The sequence below is a fragment of the Heptranchias perlo genome, unplaced genomic scaffold (genome assembly GCF_035084215.1).
Source record: "Heptranchias perlo isolate sHepPer1 unplaced genomic scaffold, sHepPer1.hap1 HAP1_SCAFFOLD_63, whole genome shotgun sequence".
In the NCBI taxonomy this organism is placed as follows: domain Eukaryota; kingdom Metazoa; phylum Chordata; class Chondrichthyes; order Hexanchiformes; family Hexanchidae; genus Heptranchias; species Heptranchias perlo.
Window position 1 is genome coordinate 897,427 of NW_027139655.1, and position 26,793 is coordinate 924,219.

The 26,793-nt window shown below is 44.2% G+C and overlaps 1 non-coding gene across 1 annotated transcript; it reads right to left on the minus strand.

Moving 5' to 3' along the window:
• Positions 1-16,240: 16,240 nt before the first annotated feature.
• On the minus strand, positions 16,241-16,312 carry trnag-ucc (transfer RNA glycine (anticodon UCC)). Its single transcript has one exon. It is a non-coding gene; the product is annotated as a tRNA-Gly (tRNA).
• Positions 16,313-26,793: the final 10,481 nt, after the last annotated feature.

Sequence of the window (26,793 nt, forward strand, 5' to 3'; positions counted from 1 at the left end):
TCCCCGGTCTGTGCTGATTCACTGATAGTTTACTGGGTAAAGACCCTGATCCCTGGTCTGTGCTGATTCTCTGATAGTTTACTGGGTAAAGGCCCTGATCCCTGGTCTGTGCTGATTCTCTGATAGTTTACTGGGTAAAGACCCTGATCCCTGGTCTGTGCTGATTCACTGATAGTTTACTGGGTAAAGACCCTGATCCCTGGTCTGTGCTGATTCACTGACAGTTTACTGGGTAAAGGCCCTGATCCCTGGTCTGTGCTGATTCACTGACAGTTTACTGGGTAAAGGCCCTGATCCCTGGTCTGTGCTGATTCTCTGATAGTTTACTGGGTAAAGGCCCTGATCCCTGGTCTGTGCTGATTCTCTGATAGTTTACTGGGTAAAGGCCCTGATCCCTGGTCTGTGCTGATTCACTGATAGTTTACTGGGTAAAGGCCCTGATCCCTGGTCTGTGCTGATTCACTGATAGTTTACTGGGTAAAGGCCCTGATCCCCGGTCTGTGCTGATTCTCTGATAGTTTACTGGGTAAAGGCCCTGATCCCTGGTCTGTGCTGATTCACTGATAGTTTACTGGGTAAAGGCCCTGATCCCCGGTCTGTGCTGATTCTCTGATAGTTTACTGGGTAAAGGCCCTGATCCCTGGTCTGTGCTGATTCTCTGATAGTTTACTGGGTAAAGGCCCTGATCCCTGGTCTGTGCTGATTCTCTGATAGTTTACTGGGTAAAGGCCCTGATCCCTGGTCTGTGCTGATTCACTGATAGTTTACTGGGTAAAGGCCCTGATCCCTGGTCTGTGCTGATTCTCTGATAGTTTACTGGGTAAAGGCCCTGATCCCTGGTCTGTGCTGATTCACTGATAGTTTACTGGGTAAAGGCCCTGATCGCTGGTCTGTGCTGATTCACTGATAGTTTACTGGGTAAAGGCCCTGATCCCTGGTCTGTGCTGATTCTCTGATAGTTTACTGAGTAAATGCCCTGATCCCTGGTCAGTGCTGATTCTCTGATAGTTTACTGAGTAAATGCCCTGATCCCTGGTCAGTGCTGATTCACTGATAGTTTACTGGGTTAAGGCCCTGATCCCTGGTCTGTGCTGATTCTCTGATAGTTTACTGGGTAAAGGCCCTGATCCCTGGTCTGTGCTGATTCTCTGATAGTTTACTGGGTAAAGGCACTGATCCCTGGTCTGTGCTGATTCTCTGATAGTTTACTGGGTAAAGACCCTGATCCCTGGTCTGTGCTGATTCACTGATAGCTTACTGGGTAAAGACCCTGATCCCTGGTCTGTGCTGATTCACTGATAGTTTCCTGGGTAAAGGCCCTGATCCCCGGTCTGTGCTGATTCTCTGATAGTTTACTGGGTAAAGGCCCTGATCCCCGGTCTGTGCTGATTCTCTGATAGTTTACTGGGTAAAAGCCCTGATCCCTGGTCTATGTTGATTCACTGATAGTTTACTGGGTAAAGGCCCTGATCCCCGGTCTGTGCTGATTCTCTGATAGTTTACTGGGTAAAGGCCCTGATCCCTGGTCTGTGCTGATTCTCTGATAGTTTACTGGGTAAAGGCTCTGATCCCTGGTCTGTGCTGATTCACTGATAGTTTACTGGGTAAAGGCCCTGATCCCCGGTCTGTGCTGATTCACTGATAGTTTACTGGGTAAAGGCCCTGATCCCTGGTCTATGTTGATTCACTGATAGTTTACTGGGTAAAGGCCCTGATCCCCGGTCTGTGCTGATTCTCTGATAGTTTACTGGGTAAAGGCCCTGATCCCTGGTCTGTGCTGATTCTCTGATAGTTTACTGGGTAAAGGCCCTGATCCCTGGTCTGTGCTGATTCTCTGATAGTTTACTGGGTAAAGGCCCTGATCCCTGGTCTGTGCTGATTCTCTGATAGTTTACTGGGTAAAGGCCCTGATCCCTGGTCTGTGCTGATTCACTGATAGTTTACTGGGTAAAGGCCCTGATCACTGGTCTGTGCTGATTCTCTGATAGTTTACTGGGTAAAGGCCCTGATCCCTGGTCTGTGCTGATTCTCTGATAGTTTACTGGGTAAAGACCCTGATCCCCGGTCTGTGCTGATTCTCTGATAGTTTACTGGGTAAAGGCCCTGATCCCTGGTCTGTGCTGATTCACTGATAGTTTACTTGGTAAAGACCCTGATCCCTGGTCTGTGCTCATTCACTGATAGTTTACTTGGTAAAGGCCCTGATCCCTGGTCTGTGCTCATTCACTGATAGTTTACTGGGTAAAGGCCCTGATCCCTGGTCTGTGCTGATTCACTGATAGTTTACTGGGTAAAGGCCCTGATCCCCGGTCTGTGCTCATTCACTGATAGTTTACTGGGTAAAGGCCCTGATCCCTGGGTCCACCCAACCTTGTAATGTGCAGAATGTAATATAAGATATGGACTGAGTCCAACCCACTGTGTATTGTCCAGAATGTAATATAAGATATGGACTGAGTCCACCCCACTGTGTATTGTACAGAATGTAATATAAGATATGGACTGAGTCCAACCCACTGTGTATTGTACAGAATGTAATATAAGATATGGGCTGAGTCCAACCCACTGTGCAATGTGCAGAATGTCATATAAGATATGGGCTGAGTCCAACCCACTGTGTATTGTACCAACTGTAATATAAGATATGGACTGAGTCCAACCCATTGTGTATTGTACAGAATGTAATATAAGATATGGACTGAGTGCAACCCACTGTGTATTGCACAGAATGTAATATAACATCTGGGCTGAGTCCAACCCACCTTGCAATGTGCAGAATGTAATATGAGATATGGACTCAGTCCAACCCACGTTGTAATGTGCAGAATGTAATTTAAGATATGTGCTGAGTCCACCCCACTGTGTATTATCCAGAATGTAATATAATATATGTAATGAGAACACCAGATATTTAATGAGTAGCCAAGCGAGTGTCCCCAGTGATCCCGCAGTCAACCCGGAATGATGCCAGGGTGCAGCCAGGGTTCCCAGCTTGCACCCAGTCATGCCACAGTGATGCCAGAGTGGCGGTCTTGATGTTCAGACCACCACCACAACAACAAGAACTACCACAACAATGTCCCAGTGACCCCTCCCAGTGTCCCCTGAATGTCCCAGTGACCCCCCCCAGTGTCCCCTGAATGTCCCAGTGACCCCCCCAGTGTCCCCTGAATGTCCCAGTGACCCCCCCCAGTGTCCCCTGAATATCCCAGTGATTCCAGTGTGCACCCAGTGACCCCAGAGTAACCCAGACATTACTCCCGTGCTCCCCATCGGGTCCAGGCTGTGGTGAAGGTCTCAGTCAGTCCGTCCCCAGCGGAGAGAACGATGCTTGGCCCAGGATTTCTCCCACTCCTCCTCCTCCTCACAAAATGTCTCTTTCTGGATCATCTCCTTGCAGCATTTCATCAAAAAGATTCCTGAGGGGAGAGAGAGGGAATTGATTAAAATACAAAAGCAAGGGATTAAAAAGGCACAGCAAGAGGCAAGAACTCCCTCCCTCCCACTCCCTCTCTCACTCTCTCTTTTTCTCCCCCCTCTCTCTCTCTCCCACTCCCTCTCTCACTCTCTCTCACTCTCCCTCCCTCCCACTCTCCCTCTCCCTCCCTCTCCCTCATTCTCTCTCACTCTCCCTCTCTCTCTCCCTCTCCCTCTCATTCTCTCTCACTCTCCCTCTCCCTCCCTCTCCCTCTCATTCTCTCTCACTCTCCCTCTCTCTCTCCCTCTCATTCTCTCTCACTCTCCCTCTCCCTCCCTCTCTCTACCCCTCTCCCACTCCCTCTCTCACTCTCTCTCACTCTCCCTCCCTCCCACTCTCACTCTCCCTCTCCCTCCCTCTCCCTCTCTCCACCCCTCTCTCTCTCCCTCCCTCTTCCTCTCTCTACCCCTCTCTCTCTCCCTCCCTCTCCCTCTCATTCTCTCTCTCTCTCCCTCTCTCTAACCCTCTCCCTCTCCCTCTCTCACACTCCCCCAGTTGCACAGAATCTCGCCCGAATCCAAGTCTGCAGCTTGTTTCTCCCCTGCCTTTCCTCTGAATGCCTCCAACCGGTTCCGCACTGCCTGTCTGAGCTGCTCAGTGTTTGCTGCAGGGTCCAACCCTCCCCCTGGGTGTGTTTTCTCTTCTCTCCCTGGGCTTCACACACACCTGCTCTGGACATTGTTGCAACTTTATAATGCACGGTGCACTCACTGTTTAAAATACAAGGTGCTCTCACTGTTTAAAATGCACGGTGCACTCAATGTTTATAATGAACGGTGCTCTCACTGTTTAAAATGCACGGTGCACTTACTGAAAAGAATGCACGTTGCTCTCACTGTTTATAATGCACGGTGCTCTCAGTTTAAAATACAAGGTGCTCTCACTGATCAAAATACAAGGTGCAATTGCTGTTTAAAATACAAGGTGCTCTCATTGTTTAAAATGCACGGTGTTCTCACTGTTTATAATGCACGGTGCTCTGACAGTTTAAAATGCACGGTGCTCTCACAGTTTAAAATACAAGGCGCACTCACAGTTTAAAATGCACGGTGCACTCACAGTTTAAAATACAAGGCGCACTCACAGTTTAAAATATAAGGTGCACTCACAGTTTAAAATACAAGGTGCACTCACAGTTTAAAATGCACGGTGCTCTCACTGTTTAAAATACAAGGTGCTCTCAGTTTAAAATACAAGGTGCTCTCACAGTTTAAAATACAAGGTGCTCTCACTGTTTAAAATGCATGGTGCATTAATGTTTATAATGAACGGTGCTCTCACTGTTTAAAATACAAGGTGCTCTCACAGTTTAAAATACAAGGTGCTCTCACTGTTTAAAATACAAGGTGCACTTACTGTTTAAAATACAAGGTGCACTCACAGTTTAAAATACAAGGTGCTCTCAGTTTAAAATACAAGGTGCTCTCACAGTTTAAAATACAAGGTGCTCTCAGTTTAAAATACAAGGTGCTCTCACAGTTTAAAATACAAGGTGCTCTCACTGTTTAAAATGCATGGTGCATTAATGTTTATAATGAACGGTGCTCTCACTGTTTAAAATACAAGGTGCTCTCACAGTTTAAAATACAAGGTGCTCTCACTGTTTAAAATACAAGGTGCACTTACTGTTTAAAATACAAGGTGCACTCACAGTTTAAAATACAAGGTGCTCTCACTGTTTAAAATGCACGGTGCACTCACAGTTTAAAATACAAGGTGCTCTCACAGTTTAAAATGCACGGTGCTCTCACGGTTTAAAATACAAGGTGCTCTCACTGTTTAAAATGCACGGTGCATTAATGTTCATAATGAACGGTGCTCTCACTGTGTAAAATACAAGGTGCTCTCACTGTTTAAAATACAAGGTGCTCTCACTGTTTAAAATACAAGGTGCTCTCACTGTTTAAAATGAACGGTGCACTCACAGTTTAAAATACAAGGTGCTCTCACTGTTTAAAATGCACGGTGCACTTACTGATAAAAATGCACGTTGCTCTCACTGTTTAAAATGCACGGTGCTCTCACAGTTTAAAATGCACGGTGCTCTCACAGTTTAAAATACAAGGTGCTCTCACTGTTTAAAATGCACGGTGCATTAATGTTTATAATGAACGGTGCTCTCACTGTTTAAAATACAAGGTGCTCTCACAGTTTAAAATACAAGGTGCACTTACTGATAAAAATGCACGTTGCTCTCACTGTTTAAAATGCACGGTGCTCTCATTGTTTAAAATGCACGGTGCTCTCACTGTTTAAAATGCACGGTGCTCTCACTGTTTAAAATACAAGGTGCTCTCTGTTTAAAATGAACGTTGCACTCACAGTTTAAAATACAAGGTGCTCTCACTGTTTAAAATGCACGGTGCACTTACTGATAAAAATGCACGTTGCTCTCACTGTTTAAAATGCACGGTGCTCTCACTGTTTAAAATGCACGGTTCTCTCACTGTTTAAAATGCACGGTGCTCTCATTGTTTAAAATGCACGGTGCTCTCACTGTTTAAAATGCACGGTGCTCTCACTGTTTAAAATGTATGGTGCTCTCATTGTTTAAAATGCACGGTGCTCTCACTGTTTAAAATACAAGGTGCTCTCACTGTTTAAAATACAAGGTGCTCTCACTGTTTAAAATGCACGGTGCTCTCACAGTTTAAAATACAAGGTGCTCTCACTGTTTAAAATGCACGGTGCACTCACTGTTTAAAATACAAGGTGCTCTCAATGTTTAAAATGCACGGTGCTCTCACAGTTTAAAATGCACGGTGCTCTCACTGTTTAAAATGCACGGTGCTCTCACTGTTTAAAATGCACGGTGCTCTCACTGTTTAAAATGCACGGTGCTCTCATTGTTTAAAATGCACGGTGCTCTCACTGTTTAAAATGCACGGTGCTCTCACTGTTTAAAATACACGGTGCTCTCACTGTTTTATAATGCACGGTGCACTTACTGATAAAAATGCACGGTGCTCTCATTGTTTAAAATGCACGGTGCTCTCACTGTTTAAAATACAAGGTGCTCTCACTGTTTAAAATGCACGGTGCTCTCACAGTTTAAAATGCACGGTGCTCTCACTGTTTAAAATACAAGGTGCTCTCACAGTTTAAAATACAAGGTGCACTCACTGTTTAAAATACAAGGTGCTCTCTCCCCCTATCCCTCCTCTCTCTCTCCCTCCCTCTCACTCTCTCCCTCACACTCCCCCAGTTGCACAGAATCTCGCCCGAATCCAAGTCTGCAGCTTGTTTCTCCCCTGCCTTTCCTCTGAATGCCTCCAACCGGTTCCGCTCTGCTTGTCTGAGCTGCTGAGTGTTTGCTGCAGGGTCCAACCCTCCCCCTGGGTGTGTTTTCTCTTCTCTCCCTGGGCTTCACACACACCTGCTCTGGACATTGTTGCAACTTTATAATGCACGGTGCACTCACTGTTTAAAATACAAGGTGCTCTCACTGTTTAAAATACAAGGTGCTCTCACTGTTTAAAATGCACGGTGCACTCAATGTTTATAATGAGCGGTGCTCTCACTGTTTAAAATGCACGGTGCACTTACTGATAAAAATGCACGTTGCTCTCACTGTTTAAAATGCACGGTGCTCTCATTGTTTAAAATGCACGGTGCTCTCATTGTTTAAAATGCACGGTGCTCTCACTGTTTAAAATGCACGGTGCTCTCATTGTTTAAAATGCACGGTGCATTAATGTTTATAATGAACGGTGCTCTCACTGTTTAAAATACAAGGTGCTCTCACTGTTTGAAATACAAGGTGCTCTCACAGTTTGAAATACAAGGTGCTCTCACTGTTTAAAATGAACGGTGCACTCACAGTTTAAAATACAAGGTGCTCTCACTGTTTAAAATGCACGGTGCACTTACTGATAAAAATGCACGTTGCTCTCACTGTTTAAAATGCACGGTGCTCTCACTGTTTAAAATGCACGGTGCTCTCACTGTTTAAAATGCACGGTGCTCTCATTGTTTAAAATGCACGGTGCTCTCACTGTTTAAAATGCACGGTGCTCTCATTGTTTAAAATGCACGGTGCTCTCATTGTTTAAAATGCAGGGTGCTCTCACAGTTTAAAATACAAGGTGCTCTCACTGTTTAAAATGCACGGTGCATTAATGTTTATAATGAACGGTGCTATCACTGTTTAAAATACAAGGTGCTCTCACAGTTTAAAATACAAGGTGCTCTCACTGTTTAAAATGAACGGTGCTCTCACTGTTTAAAATACAAGGTGCTCTCACTGTTTAAAATACAAGGTGCACTCAATGTTTATAATGAACGGTGCTCTCACTGTTTAAAATGCACGGTTCACTTCCTGAAAAAAATGCACGTTGCTCTCACTGTTTATAATGCACGGTGCTCTCAGTTTAAAATACAAGGTGCTCTCATTGTTTACAATGCATGGTGCTCTCACTGTTTAAAATGCACGGTGCTCTCACTGATCAAAATACAAGGTGCAATTGCTGTTTAAAATACAAGGTGCTCTCATTGTTTAAAATGCACGGCGCTCTCACTGTTTATAATGCACGGCGCTCTCACTGTTTATAATGCACGGTGCTCTGACAGTTTAAAATGCACGGTGCTCTCACAGTTTAAAATACAAGGCGCACTCACAGTTTAAAATGCACGGTGCACTCACAGTTTAAAATACAAGGCGCACTCACAGTTTAAAATATAAGGTGCACTCACAGTTTAAAATATAAGGTGCACTCACAGTTTAAAATGCACGGTGCTCTCACAGTTTAAAATGCACCGTGCTCTCAGTTTAAAATACAAGGTGCTCTCACAGTTTAAAATACAAGGTGCTCTCACAGTTTAAAATACAAGGTGCTCTCACTGTTTAAAATGCATGGTGCATTAATGTTTATAATGAACGGTGCTCTCACTGTTTAAAATACAAGGTGCTCTCACAGTTTAAAATACAAGGTGCTCTCACTGTTTAAAATACAAGGTGCACTCACAGTTTAAAATACAAGGTGCTCTCACTGTTTAAAATGCACGGTGCACTCACAGTTTAAAATACAAGGTGCTCTCACAGTTTAAAATGCACGGTGCACTTACTGATGAAAATGCACGTTGCTCTCACTGTTTAAAATGCACGGTGCTCTCACAGTTTAAAATGCACGGTGCTCTCATAATTTAAAATACAAGGTGCTCTCACTGTTTAAAATGCACGGTGCATTAATGTTTATAATGAACGGTGCTCTCACTGTTTAAAATACAAGGTGCTCTCACTGTTTAAAATACAAGGTGCACTCACAGTTTAAAATACAAGGTGTTCTCACAGTTTAAAATGCACGGTGCTCTCACAGTTTAAAATACAAGGTGCTCTCACTGTTTAAAATGCACGGTGCATTAATGTTTATAATGAACGGTGCTCTCACTGTTTAAAATACAAGGTGCTCTCACAGTTTAAAATACAAGGTGCTCTCACTGTTTAAAATACAAGGTGCTCTCACTGTTTGAAATACAAGGTGCTCTCACAGTTTGAAATACAAGGTGCTCTCACTGTTTAAAATGAACGGTGCACTCACAGTTTAAAATACAAGGTGCTCTCACTGTTTAAAATGCACGGTGCACTTACTGATAAAAATGCACGTTGCTCTCACTGTTTAAAATGCACGGTGCTCTCACTGTTTAAAATGCACGGTGCTCTCACTGTTTAAAATGCACGGTGCTCTCACTGTTCAAAATGCACGGTGCTCTCATTGTTTAAAATGCACGGTGCTCTCACTGTTTAAAATGCACGGTGCTCTCACTGTTTAAAATGTATGGTGCTCTCATTGTTTAAAATGCACGGTGCTCTCACTGTTTAAAATGCACGGTGCATTAATGTTTATAATGAACGGTGCTCTCACTGTTTAAAATACAAGGTGCTCTCACAGTTTAAAATACAAGGTGCTCTCACTGTTTAAAATGAACGGTGCACTCACAGTTTAAAATACAAGGTGCTCTCACTGTTTAAAATGCACGGTGCACTTACTGATAAAAATGCACGGTGCTCTCATTGTTTAAAATGCACGGTGCTCTCATTGTTTAAAATGCACGGTGCTCTCACTGTTTAAAATGCACGGTGCTCTCACTGTTTAAAATGCACGGTGCTCTCACTGTTTAAAATGCACGGTGCTCTCACAGTTTAAAATGCACGTTGCTCTCACAGTTCAAAATACAAGGTGCACTCACAGTTTAAAATGCACGGTGCACTCACAGTTTGAAATACAATGTGCTCTCACTGTTTAAAATACAAGGTGCTCTCACTGTTTAAAATGCACGGTGCATTTACTGATAAAAATGCACGTTGCTCTCACTGTTTAAAATGCACGGTGCTCTCACTGTTTAAAATACAAGGTGCACTCACAGTTTAAAATACAAGGTGCTCTCACTGTTTAAAATGCACGGTGCACTCAATGTTTACAATGAACGGTGCTCTCACTGTTTAAAATACAAGGTGCTCTCACAGTTTAAAATACAAGGTGCTCTCACTGTTTAAAATACAAGGTGCTCTCACTGTTTAAAATGAACGGTGCACTCACAGTTTAAAATACAAGTTGCTCTCACTGTTTAAAATGCACGGTGCACTCACAGTTTAAAATACAAGGTGCTCTCACAGTTTAAAATGCACGGTGCTCTCACAGTTTAAAATACAAGGTGCTCTCACTGTTTAAAATGCACGGTGCATTAATGTTTATCATGAACGGTGCTCTCACTGTTTAAAATACAAGGTGCTCTCACAGTTTAAAATACAAGGTGCTCTCACAGTTTAAAATACAAGGTGCTCTCACTGTTTAAAATGAACGGTGCACTCACAGTTTAAAATACAAGGTGCTCTCACTGTTTAAAATGCACGGTGCACTTACTGATAAAAATGCACGTTGCTCTCACTGTTTAAAATGCACGGTGCTCTCATTGTTTAAAATGCACGGTGCTCTCATTGTTTAAAATGCACGGTGCTCTCACTGTTTAAAATGCACGGTGCTCTCATTGTTCAAAATGCACGGTGCATTAATGTTTATAATGAACGGTGCTCTCACTGTTTGAAATACAAGGTGCTCTCACAGTTTGAAATACAAGGTGCTCTCACTGTTTAAAATGAACGGTGCACTCACAGTTTAAAATACAAGGTGCTCTCACTGTTTAAAATGCACGGTGCACTTACTGATAAAAATGCACGTTGCTCTCACTGTTTAAAATGCACGGTGCTCTCACTGTTTAAAATGCACGGTGCTCTCACTGTTTAAAATGCACGGTTCTCTCACTGTTTAAAATGCACGGTGCTCTCACTGTTTAAAATGCACGGTGCTCTCACTGTTTAAAATGTATGGTGCTCTCATTGTTCAAAATGCACGGTGCTCTCACAGTTTAAAATACAAGGTGCTCTCACTGTTTAAAATGCACGGTGCATTAATGTTTATAATGAACGATGCTCTCACTGTTTAAAATACAAGGTGCTCTCACAGTTTAAAATACAAGGTGCTCTCACTGTTTAAAATGAACGGTGCACTCACAGTTTAAAATACAAGGTGCTCTCACAGTTTAAAATGCACGGTGCACTTACTGATAAAAATGCACGTTGCTCTCACTGTTTAAAATGCACGGTGCTCTCACTGTTTAAAATGCACGGTGCTCTCACTGTTTAAAATGTATGGTGCTCTCATTGTTTAAAATGCACGGTGCTCTCATTGTTTAAAATGCACGGTGCTCTCACTGTTTAAAATGCACGGTGCTCTCACTGTTTAAAATGCACGGTGCTCTCACTGTTTAAAATGCACGGTGCTCTCACTGTTTAAAATGCACGGTGCTCTCACTGTTTAAAATGCACGGTGCTCTCACTGTTTAAAATGCACGTTGCTCTCACTGTTTAAAATACAAGGTGCTCTCACTGTTTAAAATGCACGGTGCACTTACTGATAAAAATGCACGTTGCTCTCACTGTTTAAAATGCACGGTGCACTCACAGTTTGAAATACAAGGTGCTCTCACTGTTTAAAATACAAGGTGCTCTCACTGTTTAAAATGCACGGTGCACTTACTGATAAAGATGCACGTTGCTCTCACTGTTTAAAATGCACGGTGCTCTCACTGTTTAAAATACAAGGTGCACTCACAGTTTAAAATACAAGGTGCTCTCACTGTTTAAAATGCACGGTGCACTCAATGTTTATAATGAACGGTGCTCTCACTGTTTAAAATGCACGGTGCACTCAATGTTTATAATGAACGGTGCTCTCACTGTTTAAAATGCACGGTGCACTCAATGTTTAAAATGCACGGTGCTCTCATTGTTTCAAATGCACGGTGCACTCCTTGTTTAAAATGCACGGTGCTCTCACAGTTTAAAATAGAAGGTGCTCTCACAGTTTAAAATACAAGGTGCTCTCACTGTTTAAAATGCACGGTGCACTCAATGTTTATAATGAACGGTGCTCTCATTGTTTAAAATGCACGGTGCTCTCATTGTTTAAAATGCACGGTGCTCTCACTGTTAAAAATGCACGGTGCTCTCACAGTTTAAAATGCACGGTGCTCTCCAGTTTAAAATACAAGGTGCACTCACTGTTTAAAATGCACTGTGCTCTCACTGTTTAAAATGCACGGTGCTCTCACAGTTTAAAATACAAGGTGCACTCACGGTTTAAAATACAAGGTGCTCTCACTGTTTAAAATGCACGGTGCTCTCACTGTTTAAAATGCACGGTGCTCTCACTGTTTAAAATGCACGGTGCTCTCACTGTTCAAAATACAAGGTGCAATTGCTGTTTAAAATGCTCGGTGCTCTCACTGTTTTAAATGCACGGTGCTCTCACTGTTCATAATGCATGGTGCTCTCACTGTTTAAAATGCACGGTGCTCTCACTATTTAAAATGCACGGTGCACTTACTGATAAACATGCACGTTGCTCTCACTGTTTAAAATACAAGGTGCTCTCACTGTTTAAAATGCACGGTGCTCTCACTGTTTTAAATGCACGGTGCTCTCACTGTTTATAATGCACGGTGCTCTCACTGTTTAAAATGCATGGTGCTCTCTCTGCCCATAATGCATGGTGCTCTCACTGTTTAAAATGCATGGTGCTCTCACTGTTTTAAATGCATGGTGCTCTCACGGTTTATAATGCATGGTGCTCTCACTGCTTATAAAGCATGGTGCTCCCACAGTTTGTCATGCAGTGTGCTCTCATTGTTTAAAATGCATGGTGCTCTCACTGTATATAATGCTTGGTATCTCACTGTTTACAATGCATGGTGCTCTCACTGTTTTTAATGCATGGTGCTCTCACAATTTATAATGCATGGTGCTCTCACAGTTTAAAATACAAGGTGCACTGTTTAAAATGCACGGTGCTCTCACAGTTCAAAATACAAGGTGCACTCACAGTTTAAAATACAAGGTGCACTCACAGTTTAAAATACAAGGTGCTCTCACTGTTTAAAATGCACGGTGCTCTCACTGTTTATAATGCACGGTGCTCTGACTGTTTAAAATGCACGGTGCTCTCACTGTTTAAAATGCATGGGGCTCTCACTCTTTATAATGCATGGTGCTCACACTGTTTTAAATGCATGGTGTTCTCACTGCTTACAATGCATGGTGCTCTCAATGTTTATAATGCATGTTGCTCTCACTCTTTATAAAGCATGGTGCTCCCACTGTTTCTAATGCAAGGTGCTCTCACTGTTTATAATGCATATTGGTCTCACTGTTCATAATCAATGCTCCTCTCACTGTTTGTAATGCATGGTGCTCTCACTGTTTAAAATGCATTGGTCTCTCACTGTTGATAATGCATGGTCCTCTCACTGTTTAAAATGCATGGTGCTCTCACTGCTTATAATGCATGGCGCTCTCACTGTTTATAATGCATGGCGCTCTCACTGTTTATAATGCATGGCGCTCTCACTGTTTATAATGCATGGCGCTCTCACTGTTTATAATGCATGGTGCTCTCACTGGTTGAAATGCATGGTCCTCTCACTGTTTAAAATGCATCGTGCTCTCACTGTCTATAATGCTTGGTATCTCACTGTTTATAATGCATGGTGCTCTCACTGTTTAATGTGCATAGTGCTCTCACTGCTTATATGGCATGGTGCACTCACTGTATATAATGCATGGTGCTCTCACTGTTTATAATGCATGGTGCTCTCACTGTTTATAATGCACGTTGCTCTCACTGTTTATAATGCATGGTGCTCTCACTTTTTATAATACACGTTGCTCTCACTGTTTATCATGCATGTTGCTCTCACTGCATTCAATGCATTGTGCTCTCACTGTTTATAATGCACAGTGCTCTCACTGTTTATAATGCATGGTGCTCTCACTGTTTATAATGCATTGTGCTCCTACTGTTTATAATGCATGGTGTTCTGACAGTTTATAATGCATGGTGCTCTCACTGTTTAATGTGCATAGTGCTCTCACTGCTTGTAATGCACGGTGCACTCACTGTATATAATGCATCGTGCTCTCACTGTTTATAATGCATGTTGCGCTCACTGTTTATCATGCATGGTGCTTTCACTGTTTATAATGCATCGTGCTCTCACTGTATATAATGCTTGGTATCTCTCTGTGTATAATGCATGGTTCTCTCACTGTTTATAATGCATGGTGCTCTTACTGTTTATAATGCATGGTGCTCTCACTGTTTATAATGCATATTGGTCTCACTGTTCATAATCAATGCTGCTCTCACTGATTATAATGCATGGTGCTCTCACTGGTTATAATGCATGGTGCTCTCACTGTTTATAATGTATGTTGCTCTCACTGTTTATAATGCATGGTGCTCTCACTGTTTATAATGCATGGTGCTCTCACTGTTTATAATGCACGTTGCTCTCATTGTTTATAATGCATGGTGCTCTCACTGTTTATAATACACGTTGCTCTCACTGTTTATCATGCATGTTGCTCTCACTGCATTCAATGCATTGTGCTCTCACTGTTTATAATGCTTTGTGCTCTCACTGCTTATAATGCACAGTGCTCTCACTGTTTATAATGCATGGTGCTCTCACTGTTTATAATGCATTGTGCTCCTACTGTTTATAATGCATGGTGTTCTGACAGTTTATAATGCATGGTGCTCTCACTGTTTAATGTGCATGGTGCTCTCACTGTTTATAATGCACGTTGCTCTCATTGTTTATAATGCATGGTGCTCTCACTGTTTATAATGCACGTTGCTCTCACTGTTTATCGTGCATGTTGCTCTCACTGCATTCAATGCATTGTGCTCTCACTGTTTATAATGCTTTGTGCTCTCACTGCTTATAATGCACAGTGCTCTCACTGTTTATAATGCATGGTGCTCTCACTGTTTATAATGCATTGTGCTCCTACTGTTTATAATGCATGGTGTTCTGACAGTTTATAATGCATGGTGCTCTCACTGTTTAATGTGCATAGTGCTCTCACTGCTTGTAATGCATGGTGCACTCACTGTATATAATGCATGGTGCTCTCACTGTTTATCGTGCACGGTGCTCTCACTGTTTATCGTGCACGGTGCTCTCACTGTTTATCATGCGTGGTGCTCTCACTGTTTAAAATGCATGGTGCTCTCACTGTTTAAAATGCATGGTGCTCTCACTGTTTATAATGCATGGTGCTCTCACTGTTTACAATGCATGGTGCTCTCTCTGCTTATAATGCATGGTGCTCTCTCTGTTTATAATGCACGGTGCTCTCACTGTTTTAAATGCATCGTGGTCTCACTGTTCATAATCAATGCTGCTCTCACTGTTTGCAATGCATGGTTCTCTCACTGTTTATAGTGCATGGTGCTCTCACTGTTTATAATGCACGGTGCTCTTACTGTTTATAATGCATGGTGCTCTCACTGTTTATAATGCATATTGGTCTCACTGTTCATAATCAATGCTGCTCTCACTGATTATAATGCATGGTGCTCTCACTGTTTATAATGCATGTTGCTCTCACTGTTTATAATGTACGGTGCTCTCACTGTTTATAATGCACGGTGCTCTAACTGTTTAAAATGCATATTGGTCTCACTGTTCATAATCAATGCTGCTCTCACTGTTTGTCATGCATGGTGCTCTCACTTTTTTAAATGCATGGTGCTCTCACTGATAACAATGCATGGTGCTCTCACTTTTATAATGCATGGTGCTCTCACTTTTATAATGCATGTTGCTCTCTTAAAATCTATCGATCTCAGCTTTGAATATAACTCAACGACTGAGCATCCACAGCCCTCTGGGTTGTAGAGAATTCCAAAGATTCACAATCCTTCGAGTGAAGAAATGTTTCCTCATGTTGGTCCTAAATGGCCGACCCCTCATCTTGAGACTATGAGCTCTCGTTCTTGACTCTCCCGCCAGGGGAATCAGACTCTCAGCATCCACACTGCCAAGCCGTCTCAGAATTTTATACATTTCAATGCGATCAACTCTCATTCTTCTAAACTCCAACCAATATTGTCCAATTTTGCACAATATTTCCTCATACTACAATTGCAGCAAGACCTCCTCACTCTTATATTCCAACACCCTTCCAAAAAAGGCTAACAGATCATGTCCCTTCCTCACTCTCATTCGACCCTTGGCAAATCAGTATTTCCAGCATGTTTTTCCTCTTTTCCTTCGATAGGGAAAATAAATGAAGGTTGATAACATTTTACTGCAATTACACTCGATTCTGTCTTGGAAACAATTTCCAACTGAACTGCATCAAATTCGATTGTAAACTTAAGAGTTTCTGATGGAAATAAACTAATAAGAACACTTAATTGCGATGGCCGGGAATCGAACCCGGGTCAACTGCTTGGAAGGCAGCTATGCTCACCACTATACCACCACCGCTGAAAATAATCAACAATAAAATAGTTCCCAAACATCAGATCCTGAACAGACACTGCAGGCTGTTGGATTTGTTCTTCATTTTCACTGGTTTCTGACGGATCCTTTCTCGCTCTGTTGCAGTTCCTGTTTCCGCCCAGTAGATTTCACCAACCCCCAATCAATGGAAATTCCACACCAGCCAGTAATTCTTCACCTGATATCGGACTGAAGAGACAGTCGATACCTGCAATACTTGACCAGCTGGAAATACATTTTACCACAGCTCACATCAGCCATTGAGTAAAGTTAAATAATTCCATTAAATCATTACAGAGACCTGACTACCAACTGGGCAGGAATGGCAGCTTAATATTCAAGTCCATAAGAACTTTAAAAAGGACAGGGAAATAGGGAAAGGAGGAGGAGCAGCAATATTACTAAAGGACAATATTACAGCAGTTCAAAGATAGAATATCAGTGAGGGTGAGCGGGCAGTGTAAACACTCTGAGAGAGACCCATCACAAGTGCCCCCACTGTACTCCTCCAGAAGGTATAAGAAGGGCGAGTGCGGGAGGATTTCTTCATTCTTTGTGAAAGTGTTTGTGAGATTGTGGAAATGTCTGGAAGAGGAAAAACCGGCGGTAAAGCTCGGTCCAAGGCCAAGTCTCGCTCATCCCGGGGCGGACTGCAGTTGCCCATGAGCCGTGTTCACAGGCTCCTGCGAAAGGGGAACCATGCTGAACGTGTGGGTGCCGGAGCCCCCGTCTATCTGGCTGCTGTGCATCGAGTATCTGACGGCTGAAATCCTCGAGGTGACCGGCAACGCGGCCCTGGACAAACAAGAAGACCCGCATCATCCCCAGACACCTGCAGCTGGCCATCCGCAACGACGAGGAGCTCAACAAGCTGCTGGGACGGGTGACCATCACTCAGGGTGTTGTCTGATATCCAGGCCGTGCTGCTGCCGAAGAAAACCAGCATTGTGAGCTCCAAGAGCAAGTAAACCGGCCAAGGCTTAATCTGATAACCCAAAGGACAGGACCAACCTTATTGAAATCTTTGAAGAAGGAACAGAAAGTGTAGACAAGTTTAATGCAGTAGATGTGATATATTTGGATTTTCCGAAGGCCTTCTATAATGTACCACATTGTAGACTCATGGCTAAGTTCAGAGCACGTGGAGTCAGGTCAGGTGGCAGAATGGATAGTAAGTTGGCTTCAAAACTGAAAGCCGAGAATAGAGGTTAAGGGTCGCTACTCAGACTGGCAAAAGGTGGGAAGTGGAGTTCCAGTTGCTGGGACCACTGCTCTTCACAATTTACATTAACGATTTGGATTCGGGAATCGGAAGGACAATTCCAAAATTTGTGGACGACACCAAATTGGGGGATTTAATTAATACAAAGGAAGAATGCATCAAAATGCAAGAGGGCATTAATAAACTTGCAGAATGAAGAATCAGGAGGTCACACACTGCTTGGATAATAAGAGTCTAAACGGGATAGAGGAGCAAAGGGATCTAGTGGTACAGATACACAAATTACTAAAAGCAGCGACCCAGGTTAATCAGGTCACAAAAAGACAAATCAAACACTGGGATTAATTTCTGGAGCGATACAGTTGAAAAGCAAAGAAGTTATGTTAAACTTGTATAGAACCTTGTTTAGACCAGACTTGGAATACTGCGAACAGGTCTTGTCTCCATATTATAGACATAGGGACACTGGAGAAGGTGCAGACAAGATTCACAAGGATGATACCAGAAATGAGAGGATATTCTTATCAGGAAAGACTGAACAGACTGGGCCTCGTTTCACTGGAAAAGAGAAGACTGAGGGTTGATCTGATCGAGGTTTTTAAGATAATGATAGGGTTTGTTAGGACAGATGTAGAGAAAATTTTTCCACTTGTGGGGAGTCCAAAACTTCAGGTAATAAATATAAAATAGTCGCTAATAAATCAAATAGGGAATTCAGGAGAAATTGCTTTACCCAGAGAGTGGTTAGAATGTGCAACTTGCAAATACGAGGAGTGACTGAGGCAAATAACAGAGGGACATTTAAGGGGAAGATAGATCAGCACATGAGGGAGAAAGGAATAGAAGGATATGCCGATAGGGTTAGATGAAGTAAGGAAGGAGGAGGCTCATGAGCAGCATAAACGCCGGCATAGACTAGTTGGGCCGAATGGCCTGTTTCTGTGCTGTCGTTTCAATGTAACTCGATGTAAAGGCTCTTTTCAGAGCCACCCTCTGTATCTGTGAAAGGGCTGGTTACTGTCTGAAGGGAGACCCTGATATCATGCTACCAGTGTGGCTTTGAGCTGCTTTTGTCTCGTTGTGGACGAGATGAGGAATTAATGGGACTGGAGTCGGGGCAGTGACCACAGTCCGGTACTTTAAACGGTGACTTATAGACCCCAGCCCACACATCACCAGATTTCTTGTATTTATTTAAACTGCTTGCCATATTGGGCTCGTAAAGAATCACCAGAACTGCTCGACAAACCTTTCCACATCTGTGGAATTCAGCGCTTCGCTCCGTTTCTGTTCTATTTTGTTGGATTATTCACATAACGCATCAAACTCACTGGGGAATCACTGAAATGTAACTCTGTACAGAAACAAATAACAGTGAATTGCCTGGTGCCCAGGAGATCAGGAACATTACTCGCCTTTCGTCCTGTTAACGAGTAAACCGTGTTTAGAGTCCACCGACCCGCTTTGGTTCCATATGGGGGATTAAACAGAGAAATCGGGAGGGGAGGAGACAGTCAGAGAGACAGAGCGGAGAGCGGCCTCTGATCTTCCAACTCCACCTCCAGTTCTCTCCATCCGACAGTTTCAAACCGTTTATCGATAATAGAACCGAACCTCAGCGCTCCGCACAAACCCTGACAGACCCGGGCTTCATATTCAAGGATTCCCAAAACCCGAAGCTTTCAAATAAGCCCCGTTACAATGAGAAATCGTTAATATTCCTGACTAAATACAGTCCATTCAATAACAAGTCAACTCGGCTCCTCCATTTCAGTCTGTTTCCCTGTTTTATCTGCCCACACATCCCCTCCCAGATGGGTTCAGCGTTTTACCAGCACATTATTCCAGCTTATTTGGAGAATCTCATGTGTTGGGGTTTGAGTTATGACGCGGAGTTTCTCCGCCAGTGTTACCGTCTCACAGAGACTCTCGCCCTGAATCTGTGAAAAGATTATGACCATGAACCGGGAATGGAGCCGAACACATCCCCAGTTACAGTGAGGCCCGGCCCGGACATCTCATTCTCTCTATTTTATATCAGACAGTATCCCACTTTCATGTCCAGCAATAGAGAGAGAGAGAGACAGTATCAATCTTACACTCCCTATCTGTGTCCAAATCACGCTCAATAGCAGTATCCACCTTCATATACAGCACCAGAGAGAGAGAGAGGGAGGCAGACACGGTGAGAGAGACAGAGAGAGCGGTGAGACACAGTGACAGACAGACGTTAACAGTATTAGTTCCGGACTGACCGGTAAAGTGCCGTTTTATCCAGAAAGATCGCGTTGGAGAGACAGAAGATGCAATCTCATCTCTCACTGATATTGTACAAGGGTCAGAAACACTATTAATCCCACACTCAGGGACAGTACAGAGAGGGACAGAAACAATGGGTCACATTTAACCCTCTAATGCCTGTTGTACTATCTGCAGTTTTACAGCTCAGGGCTGTTCGATATTACTCTCAGTGACGTACAGTTTCACTCCGGTTCAATTAATCTGCGACTGTTGCTGCCTGATATTAACCCTACACGGTCCCAGCAAATACACCGACTCCCACTTTCCTCCCATGTTTCTCCAGGATTGGTTTGAGAAATCCTCTCACAGTCGCACATTTTCGGGGCCATTAATGAAGAGAATCCATTGGCTGATTTCACAGCCGCTCATTTTATCTCTGAAAGGCTCTTCACCATCAAAAGACCCCGAGAGAAACAGCAGGGATGGAAACATCTAGTTTAATAGTTGGAGATTGTAAAGTCAGTCTGGATTCCAGCGTTAGGCACTGGTGGAATCCCATCTGTTTCCCATTCTGGTGCCTGTTCCTGCAATGCCTGTCGACCCCATTCCCTCTGACCTTTTCACCAGACCCACTTCCTTTGCTCAGACTCGGAAAAATTCCAATTGAAGAAAGTTTCCATCGATTTTTGGATTGGGAATTGTGGGCGCCATTCACTCAGGGAGCGGAAGAAGATGGTTTAAAACAGCCGGGAATGGAGAGATCACGGCCCCCGGGGGAAGGGAGCAAAGAGCAGCCTCGTTACAGCAGCTCATCGCTTCGGGACCGTGTCCGCAGATGGGCTCAGAGATCGGCATTGAGTCCAGGGGAAGTTCAGGGGGAGTCCGAGGGCTGTTTGTAAGAGGCGGAGTGGATCAGGAACTGATCCCGGAACATGGAGTGAGAGGGTGGAAGGGAGAGGTCATTCTCGGGCTGTGTGTGTACAGGGTGTGTCCAGGGGAAGGGAGAGAGAATGGGAAGGACCTGCTATCAAAATCATTGCTGCTTTCTCTCCCCAAACCAGTAATGAATGGCCCTGGTTTAGTTCCAGCCTCACCCTGTTTATTGTTATTGGACAGTGAAGAGTGGAAACAGAGCCGGACAGTAAGGATGTGGGGAGTTATACAAAGAGCATCTATTGCAGGCATCAGGTGAGAAGTGTGAAGGACACATTTTAAACAGCGGCTGTTTGGTTTCGGTTGAACTGTTAGTCCCATGGGAGAGGGGATTAGAAACCTGACCTGTACAAAGGTCCCTGCCCCATCGGGTCGTCCCATTCATGGATCAGTGCAGGGGTTGGGCCGTGTCTGCAAGTCATTAAATTGTTGTAAAACAGCCCAACACACTTGGTGTGCAGAAGCTGAGTGCTGCAGTACTGCAGTGGAGTCAGACACTGACACTGTTTGTATCACTGGATTTCATTTGTGGATATTCAAAATGATCATTAACAGAGATATTAAACTGGTCACTTCTGTATTTTCGACCTCACATGTTCCTGAGTAACAAGAGATAATTTTCTTTCCACAGGCAAACCCTTGAACGATCCAGAATAAATGTGATGCTTCCTCCACCCGAGGCAGAAGGAACAATGCAGCCAGCTCCTTCTCACACACAGTAAGTATATTATCACTCACAGAGCACAGAGAGACAGACAGGTCATCAGTTCCACAGTCTCAGACAGCAGAAGTAGTCAGTCCCACACTGATCACAATTTCCAGAGACACATTTTCAATCCAACAGTCAAGCAGAGTCGGTGAGGCAGACACTGTTCCATTCCCCCTAACTCAGTCCCGCTGACAGGTAGATACAAATATCCCAGTCCAAAATCACACTCTCAGAGTGAAAGGCACTGTGTCAATCTCACAAAAGAGCAACATTAGCTACGAATTAAATACCAGATAGAAATCACACATGGTACCCGATTCAAAGGTACAGAATGAATCCCAATAATGTACCCCGAGATTCAAATTGAATACTGGCCCAGAACTCTCACACACATGACTTTAATACATGCAATATCCATTCGAAAAGTGTATCATATGATACAAATTGCATACAAGTCCAAAACTCAGGTAGAGTATCAGATTGAGAAATATTGAAAGATAGTAAACCTGAGAAACAAATTAGATACCTGTTCAGAATGTACTCGTCGAATGAGATTTAAAGCTAGAGTATCAATTCTATTAGTGCAGACTGAGATACACATTACATACCAGTCCAAAAATCTCATACACAAAAAGCAGGACAAATCCAATCCTGCCAATTACCGCCCCATCAGTCTACTCTCAATCATCAGCAAAATGATGGAAGGTGTCGTCGACAGTGCTATCAAGCGGCACTTACTCACCAATAACCTGCTCACGGATGCTAAGTTGGGTTCCGCCAGGACCACTCGGCTCCAGACCTCATTACAGCCTTGGTCCAAACATGGACAAAAGAGCAGAATTCCAGAGGTGAGGTGAGAGTGACTGCCCTTGACATCAAGGCAGCATTTGACCGAGTGTGGCACCAAGGAGCCCAAGTAAAATTGAAGTCAATTGGAGTCAGGGGGAAAACTCTCCAGTGGCTGGAGTCATACCTAGCACAAAGGAAGATGGTAGTGGTTGTTGGAGGCAAATCATCTCAGCCCCAGGACATTGCTGCAGGAGTTCTTCAGGGCAGTGTCCTAGGCCCAACCATCTTCAGCTGCTTCATCAATGACCTTCCCTCCATCATAAGGTCAGAAATGGGGATGTTCGCTGATGATTGCACAGCGTTCAGTTCCATTCGCAACCCCTTAAATAATGAAGCAGTCCGAGCTCGCATGCAGCAAGACCTGGACAACATCCAGGCTTGGGCTCATAAGTGGCAAGTAACATTCGTGCCAGATAAGTGCCAGGCAATGACCATCTCCAACAAGAGAGAGTCTAACCACCTCCCCTTGACATTCAACGGCATTACCATCGCCGAATCCCCCACCATCAACATCCTGGGGGTCATCATTAACAAGAAACTTAACTGGACCAGCCATATAAATACTGTGGCTACAAGAGCAGGTCAGAGGCTGGGTATTCTGCGGCGAGTGACTCACCTCCTGACTCCCCAAAGCCTTTCCACCACCTACACGTCAAAAGTCAGGAGTGTGATGGAATACTCGCCACTTGCTTGGATGAGTGCAGCTCCAAAACACTCAAGAAGCTCGACACTATCCAAGATAAAGCAGCCCGCTTGATTGGTTCCCCATCCACCACCCGAAACATTCACTCCCTTCACCACCGGCGCACTGTGGCTGCAGTGTGCACCATCCACAGGATGCACTGCAGCAACTCTCCAAGGCTTCTTCGACAGCACCTCCCAAACCCACGACCTCTACCACCTAGAAGGACAAGAGCAGCAGGCGCATGGGAACAACACCCCCTGCACGTTCCCCTCCAAGTCACACACCATCCCGACTTGGAAATATATCGCCGTTACTTCACCGTCGCTGGGTCAAAATCCTGGAACTCCATTCCTAACAGCACTGTGGGAGAACTGTCACCACACGGACTGCAGCGGTTCAAGAAGCCAGGTCAGCACCAACTTCTAAAGGGCAATTAGGGATGGGCAATGAATGCCGGCCTTGTCACCGACACCCACATCCCATGAACGAATAAATAAAGTTATTAAACATAACAACGAGATCTGCACCTGTGTTTTATCTGTGCAATTTCTGATCTCCATTCAGACCTGTATCTGTGTTTCACTTTATATTTCCTGTTCTCTGTACAGTTTGTTTCTTTCCCAGTGAGGCGAGGTACTCTGTAATAAATGTCCCAGTGCTGTGTTGACACAAAATGGTGGCCCTGAATAAACACAAAATTGAGACATATACCTGTAAAAAAATCAGTGCCTTTACATTTAAACAACATACCTCTCTCAGTGTGTCTCTCCTTCTCTGTACTTTACGGCCCATGTATGGAACAGTGACAGCTCCTGGACATGTACAGCACACAGTGGGTAAAAGGGAAACATTCACTCCCGCCCTGAACTGAAAACATCATGACTGCCAGCAAGGCTTACTGAGGGGCAAGGCGGCCATCTTACTGAGGGGCAAGGCGACCATCATACTGTGGGACGAGCTGGCTATTTTGCTGAGGGGCAAGGCTTACTGAGGGGCAAGGCGGCCATCTTACTGAGGGGCAAGGCGGCCATCATACTGTGGGACGAGCTGGCGATTTTACTGAGGGGCAAGGCTTACTGAGGGGCAAGGCGGCCATCTTACTGTGGGGCAAGCTGGCTATCTTCCTGAGGGGCAAGGCTTACTGAGGGGCAAGGCGGCCATCTTACTGTGGGGCAAGCTGGCTATCTTTCTGTGGGGCAAGGCTTACTGAGGGGCAAGGCGGCCATCTTACTGTGGGGCAAGCTGGCTATCTTACTGTGGGGCAAGGATTACTGAGGGGCAAGGCGGCCATCATACTGTGGGGCAAGGCGGCCATCTTACTGTGGGGCAAGGCGGCCATCTTACTGTGGGGCAAGCTGGCTATCTTACTGTGCGGCAAGGCTTACTGAGGGGCAAGGCGGCCATCATAATGTGGGGCATGGCGGCCATCTTACTGTGGGGCAAGCTGGCTATCCTGCTGAGGTGCGAAGGCCATAAAAATGCAAACATTTCTCGAGGAATAGAATTGAAAAGCAGAGATATTATGTTGAGCTTGGTTAGACCAGTCTATGTGAAATGTAATTAATCAGATAATGCTGGACACACACAACAGGTCAGGCAGCATCTGTGGAGAGAGAAACAGTGTTAACATTTCAGGTCTGTGAACAGTTCTGTTCTCCATATTATAAAAACGATACACGGTCACTGGAGAAGGTGCAAAAAATGAATCACTAGAATGATACCAGAACTGAGAGGTTTTCAATATCAGGAAAGACTGAACAGGCTGGGTATTTTTATTCGAGAGAAGAGAAGGCTGAGGAGTGCCCTAATAGAGGTCTTTACAATTAGGAAGGGGTTTGATATGTTAGAGGTCGGGAAGATGTTTCCACTTGTGGGGCGTCCAAAACTTGCAGTCATTAAGATAAAATAGTCACGAATAAACCCAATAAGGAATTCAGGAGAAACTTTTTTAACCATGAGAGTGGATGGAATTTTGAAACTTGCTCCTACCTGGAGTAGTTGAGGCGAATAGTAGAGATGTATTTAACGGGAAGCTGGGTAAGTACACGAGGGAGAGAGGAACAGAAGGATATTCTGAAGTTAGGAGGAGGCTCGTGTGGAGCATACACATAGGAATGGAACAGTTGGGCCGAATGGCCTGTTTTTGTTTAAGATTTAAGTCTCGTCTTTTCTATTCCCATGGAAATAATCCTTTTTTTTCAAGTCTTTCCAAAAAAGTTTCCCTTCCCTGGCCACATTCGAGTGAATCCACATTGTGCTCTCCCTATGGCTTTAATGTTGTTTCTATAATGGGACACCGAAACTGCTCTGGAACTATGTGGTTTAACCGAATAGAATAACTAATAAATCTTCATCATAATCATCAGTCCCAGGGAGCAGTAAAACGGGTTATAATCAAAGAGTAAAAAGACAAATAACTAATAAATCTTCATCCTAGTCAGTGTTGCTTGTCTCCTATTAGATCAAGGATCCCCTAAAGGTTCCCTCACGGTTGTACAAACCGATTTCAATGCGATGCCTGACCATAAACCAAGTTATGTTGTTCGAACAAAACGGTGTCCACGAGCAGTTTCCAATGTTTATTTATGTGAGCAAGTCTGTCTCTGATATAAATCTCTTTCTGGTACAAGAATATTATCCCAGAAACTACTTTTGCTCATACAGTGGACAACTAATGAACACATTCCAATGAAAGTTAACAACAACTTGCATTCCCAGACTGCCTTTAATGGAATAAACATTCCCAAGCGGATTCACGGAGAAGTAAAAGGAATAAGAAGTTATCAGGAGGACTGGCGAAAACCTTGGTCAAAGAGTGGGTTTAGGGAGGATGTAAAAGGAGAAGTAAATGGAGAATCGGAGGGGATATGATTGGTTTTCAAGAGTAGAATTTCGACGACCCCTGACCAAGGAAGGAAATAGTAGGAAGGACGGCAAAAGCTTGGAGAAAGAGATGGGTTTCTTGGAAGGTCTGAAAGAAGGAAAGAACTTGCTTTTATATAGCGCTGTTCTTGGCCTCGGGACGTCCCGAAACAGTCAATGAAGTACATTGTTAAGAGTAGTCGCTGTGTTAATGTAGGAAACGTGGCAGCCAATTTGCGCACATCAAGCTCCCACACACTGCAATGAGATAAATGGCCAGAAAGTCGGTTTTGTAAACATTGGTTGAAGGGTAAATATTGGCCAGGACACTGGAAGGAACTCCCCTGCTCTTTTTCGAATATTGCTGTGGGATCTTTTACATCGACCTGAGAGGGCAGATGGGCCCTCGGCTTAAAGTATCCTACCGTCGGAACCTTCAACAGTACAGCGCTCCCAGAGTACTGCCCGTCCGACAGTACTGCGCTCTTTTAGCACTGACCATCCAGCAGTGCGCCAGTCCCTCAGTCCTGACACTCAGAGAGTAATGTGCTCCCTCAGTAGTGACCCTCCGATAGTCGAGTGCTCCCTCAGGACTGCACTGCAGTGTCAGCCGGGATTATATGTTCAAGTCTCTGGAATTAGACTTCAATGCACAGACTTCTATCTCACAGGTGTGACTGCTACCACTGAGCCACGTCTGACACGTGAAAGGAGGAATGGAGATGGAGGGGCTCAGGGAGGGCAATCAGGAGCGTGGATATGGCTGAAGGCACGCCTGTCAGAAGTAGGACAAATGGACTGCAGATGCACAAGCGGCCAGAGGGGGAGGAGCAGAATGTTTGGGAGGGGCTGTCGGAACTGGTCGTTTATAGAGATAGGGAGGGGTGAGACACTGATGGATTCAAGTGTGAGAAAGAATAAAAATAAACTAAAGGCTGAGGAGATTGGAATCCAAAGCAAGTCAG